The 21,312-nt window shown below is 44.5% G+C and overlaps 1 protein-coding gene across 3 annotated transcripts in view; it reads left to right on the top strand.

The window, feature by feature from the left end:
• ypel1 (yippee-like 1) overlaps positions 1-21,312 on the top strand; it is a 69,533-nt gene that overhangs the window by 1,264 nt on the left and 46,957 nt on the right. The window contains exon 1 of one of the 3 annotated variants that reach the window (XM_038793141.1): positions 619-1,363. The exons of 1 other annotated variant lie outside the window; for it this stretch is intronic. The gene's annotated coding sequence lies outside the window, so the exon portion shown is untranslated. Of the gene's footprint in view, positions 1-618; positions 1,364-20,089; positions 20,170-21,312 lie in introns of those variants that run through there. One more of the 3 variants, XM_038793150.1, reaches the window with a different exon arrangement.

The raw sequence follows: 21,312 nt of genomic DNA, 5'->3' as shown, positions 1-21,312 counted from the left end.
TGGGAATACATATGGAGTGTGCATGCGATGGGTACATTAGTTTAGGCGCATATGCTATGCAAAAACAAAAATATCCAGCTGGCTGGGTGCGTATAATGGGTTGGAATTCATACATGCGCAAGGCGGTTTATTGAAGATGAAATGTAGCAGGACGATATAATTAATTACATTGGTCATCCAGACTCGAAACATTAGTTCCCGTCTCATCGTCGATGTTGACAGACCTGCTGAGATTGTCCAGCATTTTCTGTTTCTGCGACTACATCGGTCATGTAGACAATAAACGATTTTCATTTCATGTATATCAAAGGTGCACATTGCTGTATGTGCAAGAATGAAATGGTTGTCTATAGTTGCAGAGGGTGTAGTCTGGGTAGTGGTGTCGAATATATTGAATAGAGTTGACTTGTGCAGGCTGTGCTTTATTGAGCTCTGTATGCAATGCCCCCCCGGAAGTGATGTCCAGCCCCCCCAGGACCAGGGTGACAGCGATGAGTGACGGCGCGTCTTGCGTGCTGATTGGCCGCCACCTTTCAGATGACGTCGGAGGTTAGCGTTGCTGTGTGCTGATTGGCTGGCGGCCGGGCCGCCTCCCTGGGCCCCGCGGTTAAAGCGGGCTGCTGGCAGATCGGGGCCGGCCTGCACGCACTCATTCCCAGTGCTGGCGATGGGTAGGTGCGCAGCTCTACTGCTGCAGAACTCTCGGCCGGCGCTTTACTGCTGCTTCCGAGAGACCGAATCTCAGGGCTCGTTGGCTGTCCATCACTCTGCAGCCTGACGTCATTGGCTTCCTGGTTGGACAGTACAAATTTGGAGGAAGCTGCGTGTTGTCGGTGCCAGTCAGCTGGTCATTTGTGTCTGCAATCTGCATCCAGTTTGTGATGATATATTTTTTGGCCATCTTATGCGAACGATTTACTTTGGATGTGTGGGGGCAAGACGTACATTTGTTTGTTCAACGCCGAGAAGCTGCGTCTTGATTGGGAATGTACCAAGGGACCCAAACCCTGCTTGTGACAGCAGTCGTCATCGATGCCATCTGGGTCTCGTTTTGCACAGTGGACGTTGTTGCTGCAATTATATTCACTCAAGTGGTCGTTTATTTCACTGCGGAGAGTGTCCTTGGCATTTCAAGTTTATCGACGATCCCTTTGTTTGCAAACCACATATGCACGCTGCCTTTGGATTAGGAGGCCTGGGGCTCTTCGGGGAAGACTTTTCCCAGCCTCCTGCTAACTAGTCTCCCACCTCGGTTTGACTTGTATGATATTGTAGACCCCATGGAACATTAATTTTCTCTGCCTATGCCAGTTGGAACTCGAGAAAGCTAAGTTGGATGGATATTGCTGACATTTAACTCTGGGTACAAGTGGAACTTCAGTGTTTCTTGTAAAGATTTTTGGTTTCCATTTTTTTGAGAGATGGGGAATAAATTTTTGCGGTGACCTATTAATTCCAGTGTTTCTGGGAACATGTCAGATTCTAACTGACCCGTTTAAATGAAGGTTAAACAACAATAATAGCCGCAAATATTGTTACATCAGCAAAACAAGCATGGTATTGCTTATCCCTTGTTTTTTAAGTTGTGTTCTTCTACCCCCCCCCCCCCCCCCCAACTTACAAACAGGGTTTATTTGGCATTGTTAAAAACCTAAAATCGTTGCCGAACAAATGGGCCAGAACATTTATGTAATCCAATTAACATCCAGCAGGAAAAAAAAATAAAAAGTAATTGTGGATGAACCAATTTTGCCCTACCTTAAACTGTATATTGTTTTAAAAATAATAATGACTCCATTGTTTCTAGCTGAATGGGTCTAGAAAGACCAGCAACATTAGTTTTTAAAATACATAAGTCATTTTCCTAAATTGCTCAACATTTAGAATTTATGACTTTGGGGTTCAAAAATTACTCCACTCTTTGAGAGGCAGAGAGAAATTGGGTAACTACAGACCTGTCAGTTTAACATCCAAAATAATTATTTTATATGACTTTCTTGTAATAAAAACTCCCAAGGTGCTTGAAGGGATCGAGTCTTCGGGACATGCCTGCTGAAGCCAATGTTGTGATGTGGAATGATATTTAAAAGTGGAGATGAGTATAGAGAGGACTGTAGGGCTCGAGAGAATTGGAGATGGGGGGGGGGGGGGGGGGGTGCTGAGGACGCAAGGTCATGGAGGGATTTGAAAACTAGGATGGAAATGATCAAATTGAAGTGTTGCTTAACTGGGAACTGATTTTGATAGCAAATCCAGGTGTGATGGGTCAACAGAACAAAGCTGTTGCTGAGCTTTTGATAAAATCAGACAGAAAAAATACATTTATATAATTGCGCAGAGATGGATGGCAGGTCAGAAGATTGGACAGAATTATTCAACAAAAAAGCAAAGAATGTCTAAAAGATTGATAAAGAAGGAAAAATGGAGAGAACGTTTGCTAGAAATATAAAGGCAGATAGAGTTGCTACAGATATCTCAGAGAATTAAAGTGAGTGGCTCTGCTGCAAGTGAGTCTGGGGAATTCATCATGGAAAGGAAAGGGCTGGCGAATTGAACGGATATTTTGCATTGGTCTTCATTTATGGAGCATACAAGTAACATCCTGGAAATAGCTGTAAAATCAGGAAATGGAGGGAGGAACTTGGAAACTTACAATCACCAGGGAAGTGGTACTGAGCAAATTGTTGGAAATTGCGGGCTGGCAAGTCTCCAGGTGCTGATGGACTTCATCCTATGCTCTTAACGTAAGTGGCCACGTAGGTAGTTGATGCATTGGTTTTAATTTTCTCGGGCGGCATGGTGGTGCAGTGGTTAGCCATTCTATGTTCGATTGGAACATAGCGAATGTAACTCCCTTTATTAAAAAAGGGTGAGAGACGATCAGGAACTACAGGCCAGTTAGCGTAACTGTCACGGGAGCTATTTTTAAAGATGTTATAACGGGGTACTTAGAAAAATTCAAAGGAATTGGGCAGAGTCAACATGGAAAGAATGTTCCCGATTAGTGGCGGAGTCCAGAACTAGGGGTTAAAGTTTGAGGATAAGGGGCTGAGGATAAGGTGAGGAGAAATTTCTTCACCCAGATTGGTGAATCTATGGAATTTACTGCTACAGAAAGTAATTGAGGATCATAATGTTGTGTAACTTCAAGAATGAATTGGATATAACTATTATGGGGGGCAGGTGGGAACAGGATATTGAACTTGATGATCAGCCATGACCATAATGAATGGCAGAGCAGGCTCAAAGGGCCGAATGGCTTTCTTCTTCTATTTTCTATATAATGAAAGTAATATCCATCTTCAACCAATTTATTAGAATTCTTTTGAAGAAATAACATGTGCTGTGAGGCAGAACTAGTGGATGTACTGTGTTTGTATTTTCAGAAGGTATTTGATAAGATGCCCCAAAAGTTTGAAAAATAAAGGCTCATAGTGGGTAACACTGCCATGGGTTGAAGATTGGCTAGTTAACAGGATACAGTAGGTGTTAATGAGTCCTATTCTGATTGGTGAGATGTAACAAGTGGTGCGCCACATAAATCTATGCTGGGACCTCGACCTACCTTTCTAGAAATGACTTGGATGAAGAGGCTGGTATGGTTGTTAACTTTGCTGGTTACATGGGTAGGAAAGTAAGATGTGAAAAGGACATAAGGAAACTACAAAAGGATATAGATAGGCAAAGATCTGGCAAAACGTGAAATTGTCCATTTTGGCAAGAAGAATAAAAATTTTCTAAATGATGAGAGATCGCATAGCTTCTTAGATGCAGAAGGACCTTGGTGTTCTAGTGCATGTTTGCAAAGGGTAGTATACAGGTACAACAGATAATGAAAGCTAATAGAATTGTTGTTTATTGCGAGGGGAATTGCATACAGAAGTAAGGCTGTTATGCTTCAGTTGTATAGCGTATTATGAGACCGCACCTGAGTACTTTTGTACAGTACTGGTCTCCTTATTTAAGGAAGGGATGTAAATGCATTGGAAGCAGTTCAGAAAAGGTTTACTGGTCTAACACCTGGAATGGATGGATTGTCTGATGGGGAAAGGTTAGATAGGCTGGGCTTGTATCTGCTGGAGTTTAGAAAAATAAGAGGCAGCTTGGTTGAAACATAAGATCCTAAGGGAACTTGGCGAGGTGGGTGTGAAGATGTTTCCTTTTGTGGGAAAATCTTGAACATTTTTTTCCCAATGGAGAGTTTAATTACCAGGGGGCACAGAATTAATTTTATTGCAAGATTGATTAGAGGAGATATTAGGAAAACCTTTGGTTTTTGGAATTTGACTGGCGTAAACCCGATGAACTGAATGCCTCTTTTTGTGCTGTTACCTTTCTGTGGTTTGTATGACTTGTTTGCAGAGGATAGGAAATTGGGGGCCAACCACAAATGCACTAGGGGTAGCAAAGGCAATGATGGTCCTGCCAACAGGTGAATTATGGCTGGATGAAGTCAGGGCAATTTTATGCAATTTGGATAGTGAATTAGGATAGCGAATCTTAATGATTCTCTGTTTGAGGGGACAAAGACAATTACTTCAGTGCCTCAGTTCACTCAATATTTAATTGATGACATTGGTTCACCTAGGACTGGGTGGTGGGCATGCATGCAGTGTGCCAATTTAAGAACTGTGGTGGGTTTGAGAGAAGTACTCTTTTGGAAAGGTAGAAATGTTGGCATACCTATCAAACCTGACTTTTTTGGTGATGTTGCTGAGGGACAGCATGTTGATAAGAAATTGGTGCTGAGGCCCAAGAGATAAGCTTCAAGAACAAGAAAAAATGTTGTCTCAAGCCATCCTCTAGCTGTGGCTGAAGAGATGCGAATGGAATTAGGCATGTGCAGTCCCACCCAACTGGATGACGGTGAGAGGCATTGGAGAATGGTGTGGCTAACCTTGTCAAGTGTTGCGGACAGATCAAGTAGGATGAAGGGGTGGGGGGCAGAGGTAGTTTACCATTGGCTCAGTCACAATAAGTGTACTTTACCTGAATACTCATAGTATACGGAATAAGGTAAATGAGTTGATGGCGCAAATCATCGTGAATGACTATGATTTAGTGGCCATTATTGAAACATGGTTAAAGGATGGTCACGACTGGGAGTTAAATATCCAAGACTATCAAACTATTCTGAAGGACAGAGTGGATGGTAAAGGAGGTGGTGTAGCTCTGTTATTTAAGGATGACATCCGGGCAATAGTAAGGGATGACATCGGTGCTATGGAGGATAAGGTTGAATCCATTTGGTGGAAATCAGGATTAATAAGGCAAAAAAGTCACTGATCGGAATAGTCTATAGGCCACCAAATAGTAACATTATGGTGGGGCAGGCAATAAACAAAGAAATAATTGATGCATGTAGAAATGGTACAGCAGTTACCATGGGGGATTTTAATCTACATGTCGATTGGTTTAACCTGGTCGGTCAAGGCAGCCTTGAGGAGGAGTTTATAGAATGTATCCGCGATAGTTTCCTAGAACATTATGTAATGGAACCTATAAGGGGACAAGCGGTCCTAGATCTGATCCTGAGTAATGAGACAGGATTGGTCAATGATCTCATAGTTGGGGATCCTCTTGGAAGGAGCGATCATAATATGGTGGAATTTAAAATACAGATGGAGGGTGAGAAGGTAAAATCAAACACTAGTGTTTTGTGCTTAAACAACGGAGATTACAATGGGATGAGAGAAGAGCTAGCTAAGGTAGACTGGCAGCAAAGAGTTTATGGTGAAACAGTGGAGAACCTTCCAAGCAATTTTTCAGTGCTCAGCAAAGGTTTATACCAACAAAAAAGAAGGATGGTAGAAAGAGGGAAAATCGACTGTGGATATCTAAGGCAATAAGGGAGAGTATCAAATTGAAGGAAAAAGCATGCAAAGTGCCAAAGATTAGTGGGAGACTAGAGGACTGGGAAATCTTTAGGGGGAAACAGAAAGCTACTAAAAAAGCTATAATGAAGAGTAAGATAGAGTATGAGAGTAAACTTGCTCAGAATATAAAAACAGATAGTAAAAGTTTCTACAAATATATAAAACAAAAAAGAGTGGCTAAGGTAAATATTGGTCCTTTAGAAGGGAGTTTTAATAATGGGAAATGAGGAAATGGTTGAGGAACTGAACAGGTTTTTTGGGTCGGTCTTCACAGTGGAAGACACAATTAACATGCCAGTGATTGATGGAAGTGAGGCTATGACAGGTGAGGACCTCAAGATGATTGTTATTACTAAGAAAATAGTGATGGGCAAGCTAATGGGGCTAAAGGTAGACAAGTCTCCTGGGCCTGATGGAATGTATCCCAGAGTGCTAAAAGAGATGGCTAGGGAACTTGCAAATGCACTAGTGATAATTTACCACTGGGGTGGTCGCGGCGGATTGGAAATTAGCAAACATGACACCACTGTTTAAAAAAGGAGGTAGGCAGAACGCGGGTAATTATAGGCCAGTTGGCTTCACTTCGGTAGTAGGGAAGATGTTGGAATCTATCATCAAAGAAGAAATAGCGAGGCATTTGGATGGCAATTGACCCATTGGGCAGACGCAGCACGGGTTCATAAAGGGGATGTCGTGCCGAACTAATTTAGTGGAATTTCTTGAGGGCATTACCAGTGCGGTAGATAACGGGGAGCCAATGGATGTAGTATATCTGGATTTTCAAAAAAACGTTGTCAACTTTTTCAAACCTCTGTCAACATACAAAAGATTGCTGCATAAGGTAAAGATGCATGACATTAAGGGTAAAGTAGTAGCATGGATAGAGGATTGGTTAATTAATAGAAAGCAAAGAGTGGGGATTAATGGGTGTTTCTCTTGTTGGAAATCAATAGCTCATGGTGTCCCTCGAGGTTCAGTGTTGGGCCCACAATTGTTCACAATTTACATAGATGATTGGGAGTTGGGGACCAAGTGCAATGTGTCCAAGTTTGCAGACGACACTAAGATGAGTGGTAAAGCAAAAAGTGCAGAGGATACCGGAAGTCTGCAGAGGGATTTGGATAGGTTAAGTGAATGGGCTAGGGATGGCAGATGGAGTACAATGTTGACAAATGTGAGGTTTTCCATTTTGGTAGGAATAATAGCAAAAGGGATTATTATTTAAATGATAAAATATTAAACATGCTGCTGTGCAGAGATACCTGGGTGTGCTAGTGCATGAGTCGCAAAAAGTTGGTTTACAGGTGCAACAGGTGATAAAGAAGGCAAATGGAATTTTGTCCTTCATTGCGAGAGGGATGGAGTTTAAGACTAGGGAGGTTATGCTGCAATTGTATAAGGTGTTAGTGAAGCCACACCTAGAGTATTGTGTTCAGTTTTGGTCTCCTCACCTGAGAAAGGACGTACTGGCGCTGGAGGGTGTGTAGAGGAGATTCACTAGGTTAAGCCCAGAGCTGAAGGGGTTGGATTACGAGGAGAGATTGAGTAGACTGGGACTGTATTTGTTGGAATTTAGAAGGATGAAGGGGGGATCTTATAGAAACATATAAAATTTTGAAGGGAATAGATAGGATAGATGCGGGCAGGTTGTTTCCACTGGCGGTTGAAAGCAGAACAAGGGGGCATAGCCTCAAAATAAGGGGAAGCAGATTTAGGACTGAGTTTAGGAGGAACCTTTCACCCAAAGGTTGTGAATCTATGGAATTCCTTGCCCAGTGAAGCAGTTGAGGCTCCTTCATTAAATGTTTTTAAGATAGTTTTTTGAAGAATAAAGGGATTAAGGGTTATGGTGTTCGGGACGGAAAGTGGAGCCGAGTCGAAAAAAGATCAGCCATGATCTCATTGAATCATGGCTCGAGGGCCCAGATGGCCTACTCCTGCTCCTAGTTATGTCCTTGTGTTCTTACGTGATGACATTTATGACTATTATGTGGAAGTTATTAGAGTATCATAGACAGAGAGATTGAGTATTTGAATAGGTATGAAATGATCTGAAAGTGTGGATCCGTGAAATGTTATTATTGTCTGACTAATCTGGTTGAATTTGAGGTCACTAATGTGGTTAGGGCCAAGGTCTACAGATATTGTCAGTGAGCTTTCAGATGCATTTGATATAAAGTTCCGAACGAAAGAGCAAAGTCAAAGCATGTGGAATTGGAAGAGACCTTTTGACATGATTGGTAGAAAACCAAGAACAAACCCTTCATTCGTACTTTTAAGAGCTTTTAGAATTAAGTGAGTGACAATTCAGTTTCTGTCTATTGGCTGAATGAATGATTGTGTCACTGAGTTTGGGGGTTTAAAACCTTGTCAGAGAGGTGTGGGCAGCTTGCAGAGGACCAGCATTCAACATTTCTGGTTATTTTTCACAGGCCCCTAAGTACTTAAGGCATCGTGGAACCTTGGTTGGGAGCCTCCACTTAAAAAAAAAAATAAAAAAATAAAATTGTGGCTTGATCTGATTGGGGTGGGATTACAAAATGGGGCCAATGTTTTAATAATAGTTAGACTGTCCAAGTGAAATTGGGAAGATGTTTTTTTTCCTCAAAAGGTAATGGAAATGTGGAATTTGAGTTCTTAAATAGGCATAAAGCTGGGTCAATTGAAATTAATTGAGATTAATAGGGTAAGGGTATCAAATTATGTGAAACAAAGGCAGATAAACTGAGTTGAGGCACAAATCAGCCATGATTTAATTTGTTTACAGGCTTGAGGGACTGCTGGCCCACTTCCCTTCCCATGCCACATTGACTAATGTATACCTAGAGTAGTCAATTACTTTGGGATTTGTGTCTCTTTTTCCAAGAAAAAGGAGCTGAGACTATTGAACGAAAATAATCAGACAATAGGATTTCGCTATTACACTTTCACTTTTTACAATCTTTATTGATGACTTAAATGAAGAAACAACGTAATGTATCTTAATTCTTTTTATGCCAAACTAGGTTGAAAGGGGATGGAGACGGGTAAGTGAGTGGGCAACGAGGTGGCAGTTGAATTATAATGTAGGGAAGTGTAAAGTTCTTCACTACTATCAACTGAATAGAAGTGCATGTGAGGAATTGGAAAGTGCTTGTTCAAAGAGATTTGGGTGTATTTGTACAAGGGATGCAAACATTGCCAGTGATTAGGAAGACAAATGGAATATTGGCCTTTATCGCAAGAGGATTGGAGTACAGGAGTAATCTTGCTTGTTGTAAATGGTTTTGGCGAGACCACATCTAGAATATTGTACAGTTGGTACAGCAAAGGTTTACTAAATTGGTTGTATGATGAGAGGCTGAGTAAATTTTCTCTGGAGTTTAGAAGAATGAGAGCAATCTCATTGAAATATACCCTGTTGACGTCCCTTCAGAATACTGTATCGGAAGCACACTAATGTCTTGAGGTGCTTCCTAGGGAATAAATATATTTTTCTTCCAGGAATTCCAATTTCAAAAACATTGAAGTTTTTTTGGCAGAGCAAGATTAAGACACTTGCCTTTGGTTACAAAGTCATTGAGACTACCTGATTCTGAAGGAGCTTGATAGATTGTTTCTGCTGGTCAGGAAATCTAAAACACCGAGGCATAGTCACAGGATAAGGCGACCATCATTTTAGGATTGAGATAAGGAGATGGGGCAGCACGGTAGCATAGTGGTTAGCACAATTGCTTCACAGCTCCAGGGTTCCAGGTTCGATTCCCGGCTTGGGTCACTGTCTGTGTGGAGTCTGCATGTTCTCCCCGTGTGTGCGTGGGTTTCCTCCGGGTGCTCCGGTTTCCTCCCACAGTCCAAAGATGTGCAGGTTAGGTGGATTGGCCTTGCTAAATTGCCCTTAGTGTCCACAATTGCCCTTCGTGTTGGGTGGGGTTATGGGGATAGGGTGGGGGTGTGGGCTTGGGTAGGGTGCTCTTTCCAAGAGCTGGTGCAGACTCGATGGCTGAATGGCCTCCTTCTGTACTGTAAATTCTATGAAATGAAATTACTTTTCTCAAAGGGTTGAGTTTTTGGAATTCTCTAAACCCAGAGCATTGTGGATGTTTCATTGTAGAATATATTTAAGGCTGAGATCTACAGACGTTTGGTCTCCGGGAATGGAGGGATATGGGGAATGGGCAGGGAAATGACGTGAAGCCCCATGGTCACCTCGTGATCGTATTGAATGGCGGAACAGACTTGACTGGTCTGGTCTACTCTTTATTTCTTGGGTGCACTGATACATAAAAAAACAAGGAAAATATATTTCAGGAACTGGTAGCTGAGGTGAATAAAAATCCTGGTTGTCCAAAAACAGCTGACTTGAATTTAATTTTAACTACTACCGAAGGTTGGCTTACTGTTACTATGCAACTAAGAATGCAAAAGTTGAAAGGAAAAATGCTGAAAATTCACCCAAAGCTTGTTTGGGGAGAGAGATCAATGGTGTAGCGATGGTGGATACGCTAAGAAATGTACCAGTCACAGCAGAGTTAATTGTAAATTTATTAAAAATCTGATAAGCCTTTGGTTTATCGGAGAGGAGAATGACCCAGATCCTCTCCACCCAAAACTGTCCTTTTATGCTTAATGGCTTGCGTGGAACCAAATTATGTGCATCGAGTTAATCAACTTTGAGAGTCTGGAAATTTGAAAATATAGACAGTGGAAACATTGAAATTTGAGACACTGGCTTCTCAATTTAAGCCATACTATTTATTGTTGATCCCTAACTGTTACTGCTTTGTTAATCTGGTTAACATTGTTGTAATGCAGCACGGTATCACATTGGTTAGCACAGTTGCTTCACAGCTCCCGAGTCCCAGGTTCGATTCTCGGCTTCGGCCAATGCGGAGTCTGCACATTCTCTCTGTGTCTGCGTGGGTTTCCTCCGGGTGCTCTGCTTTCCTCCCATAGTCCAAAGGTGTGCAGGTTAGGTGGATTGGCAATGCTAAATTGCCCTTAGTGTCCAAAAATGGTTAAGTGCGGTGACTGGGTTACGGGGACAGGGTGGAGGTGTGGGCTTGAGCAGGGTGCTCTTTCCAAGGGCCGGTGCAGACTCGATGGGCCGAATTGCCTCTTTCTGCACTGTAAATTCTATGAATCTGGAATTTATAGCATTTTAGAAATGGGATGCTATCTCTTAACCACTTGATTTTAAGCTATGCGCTGTAAGAGCTATTTTCTTGTATTTGATGCCATTTTTGGCTTTTCGGCAGAGGAACAAAAAAACAAACATTTTGTGCAATCCAAGTAATAGTAGATAAAGGCTAAGTCACTTGTCATACCTGCCTTTTATTTGGGCCAAGGAGACGAGCATCTTGATGGGGAATGGAATTATCCGATTATCTGATTGTAACAAGTATTCAATTCTGTGTAGTCGGATCTGATGCCGAGTAGAAGTTAGTTCCCCCTGTCATTCTATTTACTTTTCTGCCATTGGTCTGGATCTTTCCTGTATTACAGGATTGTATGCAGTACACTTTTGCCCTCTTTGTCTAGGCCTTGGAGAGACAGACTTTTAGACAAACTATGTATTGAAACAAATCTGATTGCTGAAGGTGTTTCAGCTGTGCAATGTCTCCTAATCCCTCGACAAAATGCATATTTTCTGCTCCAGAAGGTCCTTGGTGTGGAGGGCGAAGACCATGCTCGAGTGAACTTGTTGCTTGTTGAAAGAGTAAATGATGCCAACATATTTGTGCACGTTACACAGTACTGCTTCCATTTACTGAGTCCAAAGCCATTGGAACATCAGTATGTTACTGGAGCACTATCTTACTGGTGTGAAGTTCCCGAGTAATATGTGCTCAATGTATAATTAATTTTAAGTAAGTAGTGCCAAGATTTATAAATGATGTGGAGATGCCGGCGTTGGACTGGGGTGAGCACAGTAAGAAGTTTTACAACACCAGGTTAAAGTTCAACATGTTTGTTTCAAACACTAGCTTTCGGAGCAATGCTCCTTCCAAAGCTAGTGTTTGAAACAAACGTGTTGGACTTTAACCTGGTGTTTTAAGACTTCTTACCAAGATTTATAAATGAAGCACTGTTCTGTGATTTAATATTCACTCCACTTGGATGCATTTCGAACTTAGTGCTTACCGTTCTCCGATCAAGATTTTTGCTAACAGTTTTAATTTCCTTGGAATCTTGTTTGGTTTTCTTAAAGGGCAATGAATGGTGCCCAGGGCCACTGGGCTATAATGATCAAGTTAAAATTGTTTTTTTAATTATTTCTGCCTTTTGTGCCAAACCAGTTTTGTTACATTACAGGTTACACTGGTACTTCAAATTTACTATTTTCCTGTAGAAATGGATTTTGAGTGTTGCCTGCTCTGGAGGGGAAGGATGGAAGGGTTCTACAATTCATGGGCATTATTCATGCACTTTCAAGAATTGGCTATTGACCATCGGGGAGGGGGGGTCCGGGGTGGGGGGGGGGGGGGGGGGAGGGGGGACTGTATGTGTTAATGGTGGCTACGGGTGATTCCTGATTTCTTTTTGTTTGCTTATGTTAACATGCTGGCTGCTGTTTGGGGGTTTGGTGGGAGGCTGGGATTGTTGTTGATATGGGGATTTAAATTCTATTCGTTATTGCTTATTCTTTATTGGTGGTGGGTGTAAATTTGAGATAAAATGTGAAAAAGGAGGGGAATTAACACATTTAAGAAAAAAAGGAAAACAATGTATATTGTGAATATAAGTTATGGTTGAGGGCTGCTGTCCACAGGAGATTGGATCAGTGATTTGGTCTCTGAGCGATACAAACCAGAATCTCTTTACTGGGTACATTTAAAGCCATGAGTCAGAGCTGTGTTGCACCTTACACAAAGGAACAAAAGTGAGCAGAAATGCTGGTTTGCTATGTGCATCAGATCATGGTGCACGAAACTGTTCCAGTTAGTACATAGAAATAGCCCTTCGAAGAACAAGTTGGGGCCTCACGGTAGCATGGTGGTTAGCATCAATGCTTCACAGCTCCAGGGTCCCAGGTTCGATTCCCGGCTGGGTCACTGTCTGTGTGGAGTCTGCACGTCCTCCCCGTGTGTGCGTGGGTTTCCTCCGGGTGCTCCGGTTTCCTCCCACAGTCCAAAGATGTGCGGGTTAGGTGGATTGGCCACGCTAAATTGCCCGTAGTGTAAGGTTAATGGGGGGGTTGTCGGGTGTACGGGTTACGTGGGTTTAAGTAGGGTGATCATTGCTCGGCACAACATCGAGGGCCGAAGGGCCTGTTCTGTGCTGTACTGTTCTATTAGCAGAAGAATTTGTCTTCATGCGTAGTCCAATCTGCATGGAATACCTACGTTACATAATGGGTTACTTTGTCAGAAGAAGGGGGAATTAGTAAAAACATTGGAGTGCTACCACCATTCTGTAAATAAGATGTGATGTGGCCCAATCTTGGTTGTGTTAGTTGGCCGTAAAACTCTGATTCTGCAATTCCCTCCCTAACACACTGCGTTTGCCTTCCTCTTCCTTTTAAAATCTACCCCTTTGATCAGGCTTTAGGTTACCTGTCCTTATGGCTGACTCATGTTTTGTTAATGCTGGGGCATTTTACCAAGCTGTTTACAAAATAAATGATTTATGAAAATATACTTTAAAAATAAAAATTGAATGCTAAATGGCACAGGTAATGAGTAGTGGCTCTTTTTGTTTTCTGGATGTGGATGGTGCTGGCAAGGCAATATTTATTGATAATCTGCCCAGAAAAGATGGCGGTGAACCATTTTGATTTATTTTCCAACCAAATGCCCTTGCAAGGTTATTTGAGAGGGGATATAGATGACTAGAATTCCTCTGACCCCCTTCAGATTTTTTTATTTTTGACCTTCATATTGAACTTGATCTTTTCGTTTGTGCATCTCCCAGGAGATTACCTCGTGTTTTTTCGGAGAAGCTGAAGGGGGAGTCGGGGAGGAAATGTCTAGGCATGATACTTTGGTGATCATCAAAGCACGGTAGATGTTTGGAACACTCCTCTGCAAACGGCTGTTGAAGCTAAATCAATTGTTTTATCTATTGACTGTGGGTTTAAACCAAAAGCGTCGAATGGACATGATCAAAGATGGGTAATGGAATCAGATCACACATCAGCCATGATCTCATTGAATGGCAGAACACATTTGATGAATTAAAGGTCTATTCCTGTGTGGGACAGACTTAACTTCGTCAGCTGATCTCTTCATGCCTGTCATGTTTGCATGCTTAATCATTTTGTGTGGGTTTGCAGGCCAGGCTGGGTAGGTCCCTTTCCTTGAAGTGCATTGAATTTAAAAAAAATAATTTTTTGCTGGCTTATGGGATGTGGGCTTCACTGGTTAGGACAGAATTTATTGACCATATCTAATTGCCCTTGGGGTGGTGAACTGCCCCCTTGAACCACTGTAGTCCATGTAGTATAGGTACACCCACTGTGCAATTAGGGAAAGAGTTCCAGGATTTTGACCCAGCGACAGTGAAGGAATGGCATACCTGGGTTATTTTCTACATTGCCGGGCAGATGCCAGCGTTGTAGCTGTACTGGAACAACTTGGCTAGGGGTGTGTTATATTCTGGAGCACAAGTCTTCGGTACTATTGCAGGAATATTCAGGGTCCATAGCCTTTGCAGAAACCAGTGCCTTCAGCCGTTTCTTGATATATGTGGGGTGAATTGAATTGGCTGAAGACTGGCATCTGTGATGCTGGGGTCCTCGGGAGGAGACCAAAATAGATCATCCACTCAACACCTCTGGCTGAAGATTGTGAATGCTTCAGCCTTGTCTTTTGCACAGATGTGCTGGGCACCTCCATCATTGAGGATGGGGATATTTGTGGAGCCTCCTCCTCCAGAGAGTTGTTCAATTGTCCACCATCATTCCCAACAGGATTTGCAGAGCTTTGATCTGATCCTTTGGTTGTGGCATTGCTTTGCTCTGTCTATCATTTACTGCTTTTGTTGTTTGGCATGCAGGTAGTGTAGCTTCACAAGGTTGACACCTCATTTTTTCGGTATGTCTGATGCTGCTACTGGCATGCCTGCCTATATTCCTCATAAAATCAGGATTGATCCCCTGGCTTGGTGGTAATGATCAGTGGGGGATATGCCGGACCTTGAGGTTACAGATTGTGGCAGTGTACAATTCTGTTGCTGCTGATGGCCCACGAGGTCTCATAGATGCCTAGTCTTGCTAGATCTGTCCTGAACCTATCCCATTTAGCACAATGGTAATGTCACATAACATCTATGGATGGTATTTTCAACGTGATGGTCACTCAGTACCCAATTTCTTTCCAATTAAGGGGCAATTTAGCGTGGCCAATTCGCCTACCCTGCGCATCTTTTTGGGTTGTGGGGTGAGACACACGCAGACACTGGGAGAATGTGCAAAATTCACAAGGTCTTGTGGGCTATCACCAGAAACCTAATTGTACACTGCCACAATCTAACCTCATGGGATCGGACCCGGGTCTTTGGCATTGCGAGACAGTAGTGCTAACCACTATGCCACCATGCCGCCCTGTGATGGTCACTCCTACCGATACTGTCATGGCAGATGTATCTGTGGCAGGCAGGTTGGTGAGGACCGGGTCAAGTGTGCTTTTCCCTCTTATTGGTTCCCTCATGACTTGTTGCAGACCCAGTCTGGCAGTTATGTCCTTTGGGGCTCGGTCAGTAGTGGTTACTTCCTCAGGAAACTAAGGAAATTCGGCATGTCCACACTGACTCTTACCAACTTTTACAGATGCATCAAAGGAAGCATCCTATCGGGCTGCATCACAGCCTGGTATGGCAACTGCTCGGCCCAAGACTGCAAGAAACCTCAGAGTCGTGAACACAGCCCAGTCCATCGCACAAACCTGCTTCCCATCTATTGATTCTATCTACACCCGCTGCCTTGGGAAAGTGGGCAGCATAATCAAAGACCCCTTCCACCCGGCTTACTTTTCCAACTTCTTCCATCAGGCAGGGATACAAAGGTCTGAGAACACGCACAAATAGACTCAAAAACAGCTTCCCCACTTTAAAAAAAAAAAAAAAAATGTTATTGAAATTTTTACAAAATATAAACAACTCAACTCTATTAACAAACCAACTGCGGTAACACCCCAAGAACAATTCCCACCCAACTTCAAAAGCAACTACAGACAAAAGAGAAAAAAACCCAAAAGTACACCCAACAACAAAAGGGAAAAAGATAACACACGCCACATCCCACAAACCCATGTACACAGTTCTCCCTCCCCTGGATCCAAACCCCCCCCCGGTTACTGCTGCTGCCGGCCTATTTCCCTACCGTTCCGCCAGGAAGTCCAGGAAAGGCTGCCACCGCCTAAAGAACCCTTGTACTGATCCCCTCAGGGCAAATTTCACCTTCTCCAATTTAATTAACCCCGCCATATCATTGATCCAGGCCCCCACGCTTGGGGGCCTCGCAGCCTTCCATTGGAGCAAGATCCTCCGCCGGGCTACTAGGGACGCAAAGGCCAGAACACCGGCCTCTTTCACCTCCTGCACTCCCGGCTCCACTGCAACCCCAAAAATTGAGAGTCCCCAGCTTGGCTTGACCCTGGATCCCACCACCCTCGACACCGTCCTTGCTACCCCCTTCCAAAACTCCCCCAGCGCTGGGCACGCCCAAAACATATGGGCGTGATTCGCTGGGCTCCCCGAGCACCTAGCACACCTGTCCTCGCCCCCGATAAACCTACTCATCCTCGTCCCAGTCATGTGGGCCCTATGCAGCACCTTGAACTGTATGAGGCTAAGCCTCGCACAGGAAGAGGAGGAATTCACTCTCTCCAGGGCATCTGCCCACGTCCCCTCCTCAATCTCCTCACCCAGCTCCTCTTCCCATTTAACCTTCAGTTCCTCCACCGAGGCCTCGTCTACCTCCTGCATTGCCCGGTATATGTCCGAAATCCTCCCTCCTCCTACCCACACCCCCAAGAGCAACCGATCCTGCACCCCTCGTGGGGGCAGCAAGGGGAACCCCTCCACCTGCTGCTTGGCAAACGCCCTCACCTGCATGTACCTAAACATGTTCCCCGGGGGGAGCCCAAACTTCCCCTCTAACTCCCCCAAGCTCGCGAACCTCCCCTCCACAAACAGGTCCCTCAACCTCCTAACCCCTGCCCTGTGCCAGCCCAGGAATCCGCCATCAATGCTCCCTGGGACAAACCGATGGTTCCCCCGTATCGGGGCCTCCATCGAGCCCCCCACTTCTCCCCTATGCCGTCTCCATTGCCCCCAGATTTTGAGGGTAGCCGCCACCACCGGGCTCGTGGTATACCTCGTTGGAGGGAGCAGCAACGGCGCCGTTACCAGCGCCTCCAGGTTCGTGCCCACACATGACGCCGCCTCCAACCTCTTCCATGCTGCCCCTTCTTCGTCCATTACCCACACGCACCGTCGCTGTGTTGGCAGCCCAATAGTACCCACAGAGGTTGGGCAACGCCCCCCCCCCCCCCCCATCCCTCCCTCGTTCCAGGAACACTTCTCACCCTCGGAGTCCCATGCGCCCACACAAATCCCGTGATACTCCTGTTGACCCTCCTAAAAAAGGCCTTCTGGATAAGGATGGGGAGGCACTGGAACAGGAACAAAAACCTCGGGAGCACCGTCATCTTAACGGACTGCACCCTCCCCGCCAGTGACTGCGGTAACATATCCCACCTCTTAAACTCCTCCTCCATCTGCTCCACCGACCTTGTGAGGTTGAGCTTGTGCAGGGCCCCCCAGCTCCCAGCCACCTGGACCCCTAGGTACCTGAAGCTCTTCCCTGCCTGCTTCAATGGGAGCCTACCAATCCCCCCCTCTTGATCCCCCGGATGCACCACAAACACCTCACTCTTGCCGAGGTTCAACTCATACCCCGAGAAACCCCCGAATTCACTAAGAATCCTCATCACCTCCGGCATCCCCCCCCCCCCCCCCCCCCCAACCGGGTCCGCCACATACAGCAACAGGTCGTCCGCATACAGCGACACTCGATGCTCCTCCCCACCCCGCACCAGGCCCCTCCAGTTCCCTGACTCCCTCAATGCCATGGCCAGGGGCTCAATCGCCAACACGAAGAGCAAGGGGGACGGGGGCACCACTGTCTCGTCCCCCGGTACAGCCGAAAGTGCTCCGACCTCCTCCTATTTGTGGCTACACTCGCCATTGGGGCCTCGTAGAGCAGCCTTACCCACCGGATAAACCCCTCCCCAAACCTCTCCAACACCTCCCACAAATACTCCCACTCAACCCTATCAAAGACCTTCTCCGCATCCAATGCCACCACTATCTCCGCCTCCCCTTCCATGGCCGGCATCATAATGACATTGAGGAGCCTTCGCACGTTCGTATTCAACTGCCTTCCCTTCACAAACCCCGTCTGGTCCTCATGAATGACCCCGGGCACGCAATCCTCTATTCTAGTGGCCAGGATCTTTGCCAGCAGCTTAGCGTCAGCGTTCAGCAGCGAAATCGACCTATATGATCCGCACTGCAGAGGGTCCTTGTCCCGTTTCAGGATCAAGGAAATCAGCGCCTGTGACATAGTTGGGGGCAAAGCCCCCCCCCTCCCTTGCCTCGTTAAAGGTCCAGACCAACGGGGCCCAACAGGTCCAAATACCTTTTTATAAAATTCCGCCGGAAACCCGTCCAGCCCCGGCGCCTTCCCCGACTGCATGCTCCCTATCCCTTTGACCACCTCCTCCAGCTCGATCGGCGCCCCCAGTCCCTCCACCTGCTCCTCCTCCACCCTCGGGAATCGCAGCTTGAGCTTCCTCACTGTTACCAGACTCCTAAACAACCCTCTTATGGACTGACCTGATTAATACTACGCTCCTGTATGCTTCTCCCGATGCCGGTGTCTATGTATTTACATTGTGTACCTTGTGTTGCCCTATTATGTATTTTGTTTTTTCATGTACTAAATGATCTGTTTGAGCTGCTTGCAGAAAAATACTTGTCACGTGTACCAAGTAAACAAATCCAATCCCCTGTTGATGATGGACGTTAAAGTCCCCCAACCGGAGTACATTCTGTGCCCTTGCCACCCTCAGTGCTTCCTCCAAGTGGTCTTCAACACGGTGTCCTGATGCATCAGCTGAGGGTGGAAAGTATGTGGTAATTAACAGGATGTTTCCTTGCCCATGTTTAACCTGAAGCCATGAGACTTCATGGGGTCCGGTGTCTTGTGTTAAGGGTGAGCAACACCCTCCTGACTGCATACCACTGTACCGCCACCTCAGCTGGGCCTGTCCTGCTGGGACAGGACATACCCAAGGATGGCGATAGTGGTGCCTGGGGTGTTATATGTAAGGTATGATTCTGTCTGTATGACTAAGTCAAGCTGTTGCTTGACTAGTCTGAGACAGCTCTCCCAATTTTGGCGCAAGCCAGATGTTCGTAAGGAGGGCTTTGCAGGGTCAATAGGGCTGAGGTTGTTGTTTCCAGTGCCTAGATCCGTCCAGTTTCTTTCCTTTTTATTCACTTCGTAATTGACTTCATAGCGGTTTTATACAAGGGTGACTTACGGTCATTTCAGAGGGCATTTAAGAGTTAATCGCTGTGGATCGGGAGTCACATGTAGGCCAGACCAGCTGAGGACTGCAGATTTTCCTTCACTAAAGGACACTAAAGCTGGGTTTGTCAGCATTAGACTTTTTAATTCCAGATATTTATTGAATTCGATTTCCACCATTTGCTGTTGTGGGATTCAAACCCGAGTCCCCAGAGTATTACCCTGGGTCTCTGGATCACCAGTCTAGTGACAATACCACTACACCGCCTCCCCACAATGGTTAGTTCTTGACAGTCCGCAACTATCATGCGTATATTTCTTTGATTCTGGTGCCTGCCTGAAAATTTACAACACAGGAATAAATTATCCAGCTCAACTGATCTGATTTCATGCTGATGTTTGTGTCTCACATCAGCCTCCTAACCTACTTTGTCTAACCCTATCACCAGATCCTTTTATTCTTTCCAATCCTCGTGGTATAAGGTGTCTATGCTATATGCTTCAACAATTCCATGTGGTAGTAGAGTTCCATTTAAGGCCTTGCTAATGATTTTAAAAATGTATTCGTCAACACTTTCAGTAGGCTATTCACCCACTATTATGTAGTTGTGCCACTGACTACAAGCAGATGATGCAAAGTGTTATGTCATAATGTGTTTTTTGCTGTGATAACTTGGCAAATAGTGCAGTCAGTGTATAATCTATGTCATGCTGGCTTGTTATGACTGACTTGTACTTGCACTGTGAAGTGTAATTGATCAACTTGTCATGGAAATGGTTTGTATAAGCATGGTATAGTATTGTGGAAACAAGTTATTTAAAACTACCAGCACTATAGAAACATAGCATGGCAAACTCACTTGCACGATTTAGCCATTAGTCACTGAGGATTCTTTTTAGGTGGCATCTGGCGCAGTGGTTATGCTTTATATTTTAGATTATGGTTATTCTCCTGAGTTTACGGTGCTCATGAGGGACAGAGCCCTATCTTTACCTTTGTCCATGTTGAACTCTCTTAGCTACTCTCTCTGACTGTGGTCTCGTGTGCATTGCTCTTTCCAGTTTGCTCCATCATTGGATGTGGCTACAAACTACATTCTCTGGAATTCCTGTTCTAAAACCCACTGCCAGGCCACCTCTCTATCATTATTGTTGGATACCTCTCCTGATAACTACTTTTGACGAGACAACTATTTTTTCTTGTATCTCTAGTGCGTTGATGTGTCAATTACATTGAAGGTGGTAATATCTTTATTTCTGTGCAAGTCATCCAGATTGGAATCTGGAACGTCTCAACAAACTAATGAATGAATTGTGCCTTTATTACGGCTCAGTGGACAAATCATGGCACAATTGTAAGGCGTCTGTACTACTGTATTTAGCTCATGCTTGTACCCTTCACTTATTTGTGTCTGATTGTTTCTCCTTCACGAAGCAACGATGCACAAGTGTCTCCAGTGCTTCATAGCAAATTTCAGCTAATCCAAACTTGCTATTTTATCCCTACCTGTTCATTCCACATTTTTGTTCTCGCTCCAGTTTTGGTATCCGCTTCATGCAGACATAAATCACAAAACCGTTGTTCTTGGACATTAGACCAAACCGGTTTAATCCATTGAAAAGCAGCCGCATAAAACCTATTGTAAATCCTACCTTTTACTTCCTTGCTTAATGTTGTCTACCAAAACAAGAAAGGCAGGCATTTACATAGCAACTTCTTGCTCCTAAGGATTTTTACTAAGTTAATCAGGCACAAATTGAGACTGAGTCAAAGGATGCATTAGGACAGCTGACTTAAAAGGTTTTGCCAAAGTGGTTTGAAAGATTTGCATTTTCATGACATCAGGATGTACCAAGTATGAAGTATTTTTTGTAGTGTTGTCATTGTTGTGATGTAGGAAGCTTGGCAACAAATTTGTG

The sequence above is a fragment of the Scyliorhinus canicula genome, chromosome 1 (genome assembly GCF_902713615.1).
Source record: "Scyliorhinus canicula chromosome 1, sScyCan1.1, whole genome shotgun sequence".
NCBI classification, from domain to species: domain Eukaryota; kingdom Metazoa; phylum Chordata; class Chondrichthyes; order Carcharhiniformes; family Scyliorhinidae; genus Scyliorhinus; species Scyliorhinus canicula.
Note: the sequence above shows the minus strand (reverse complement) of the source record. Positions and strands in the feature narration are given on the sequence as shown.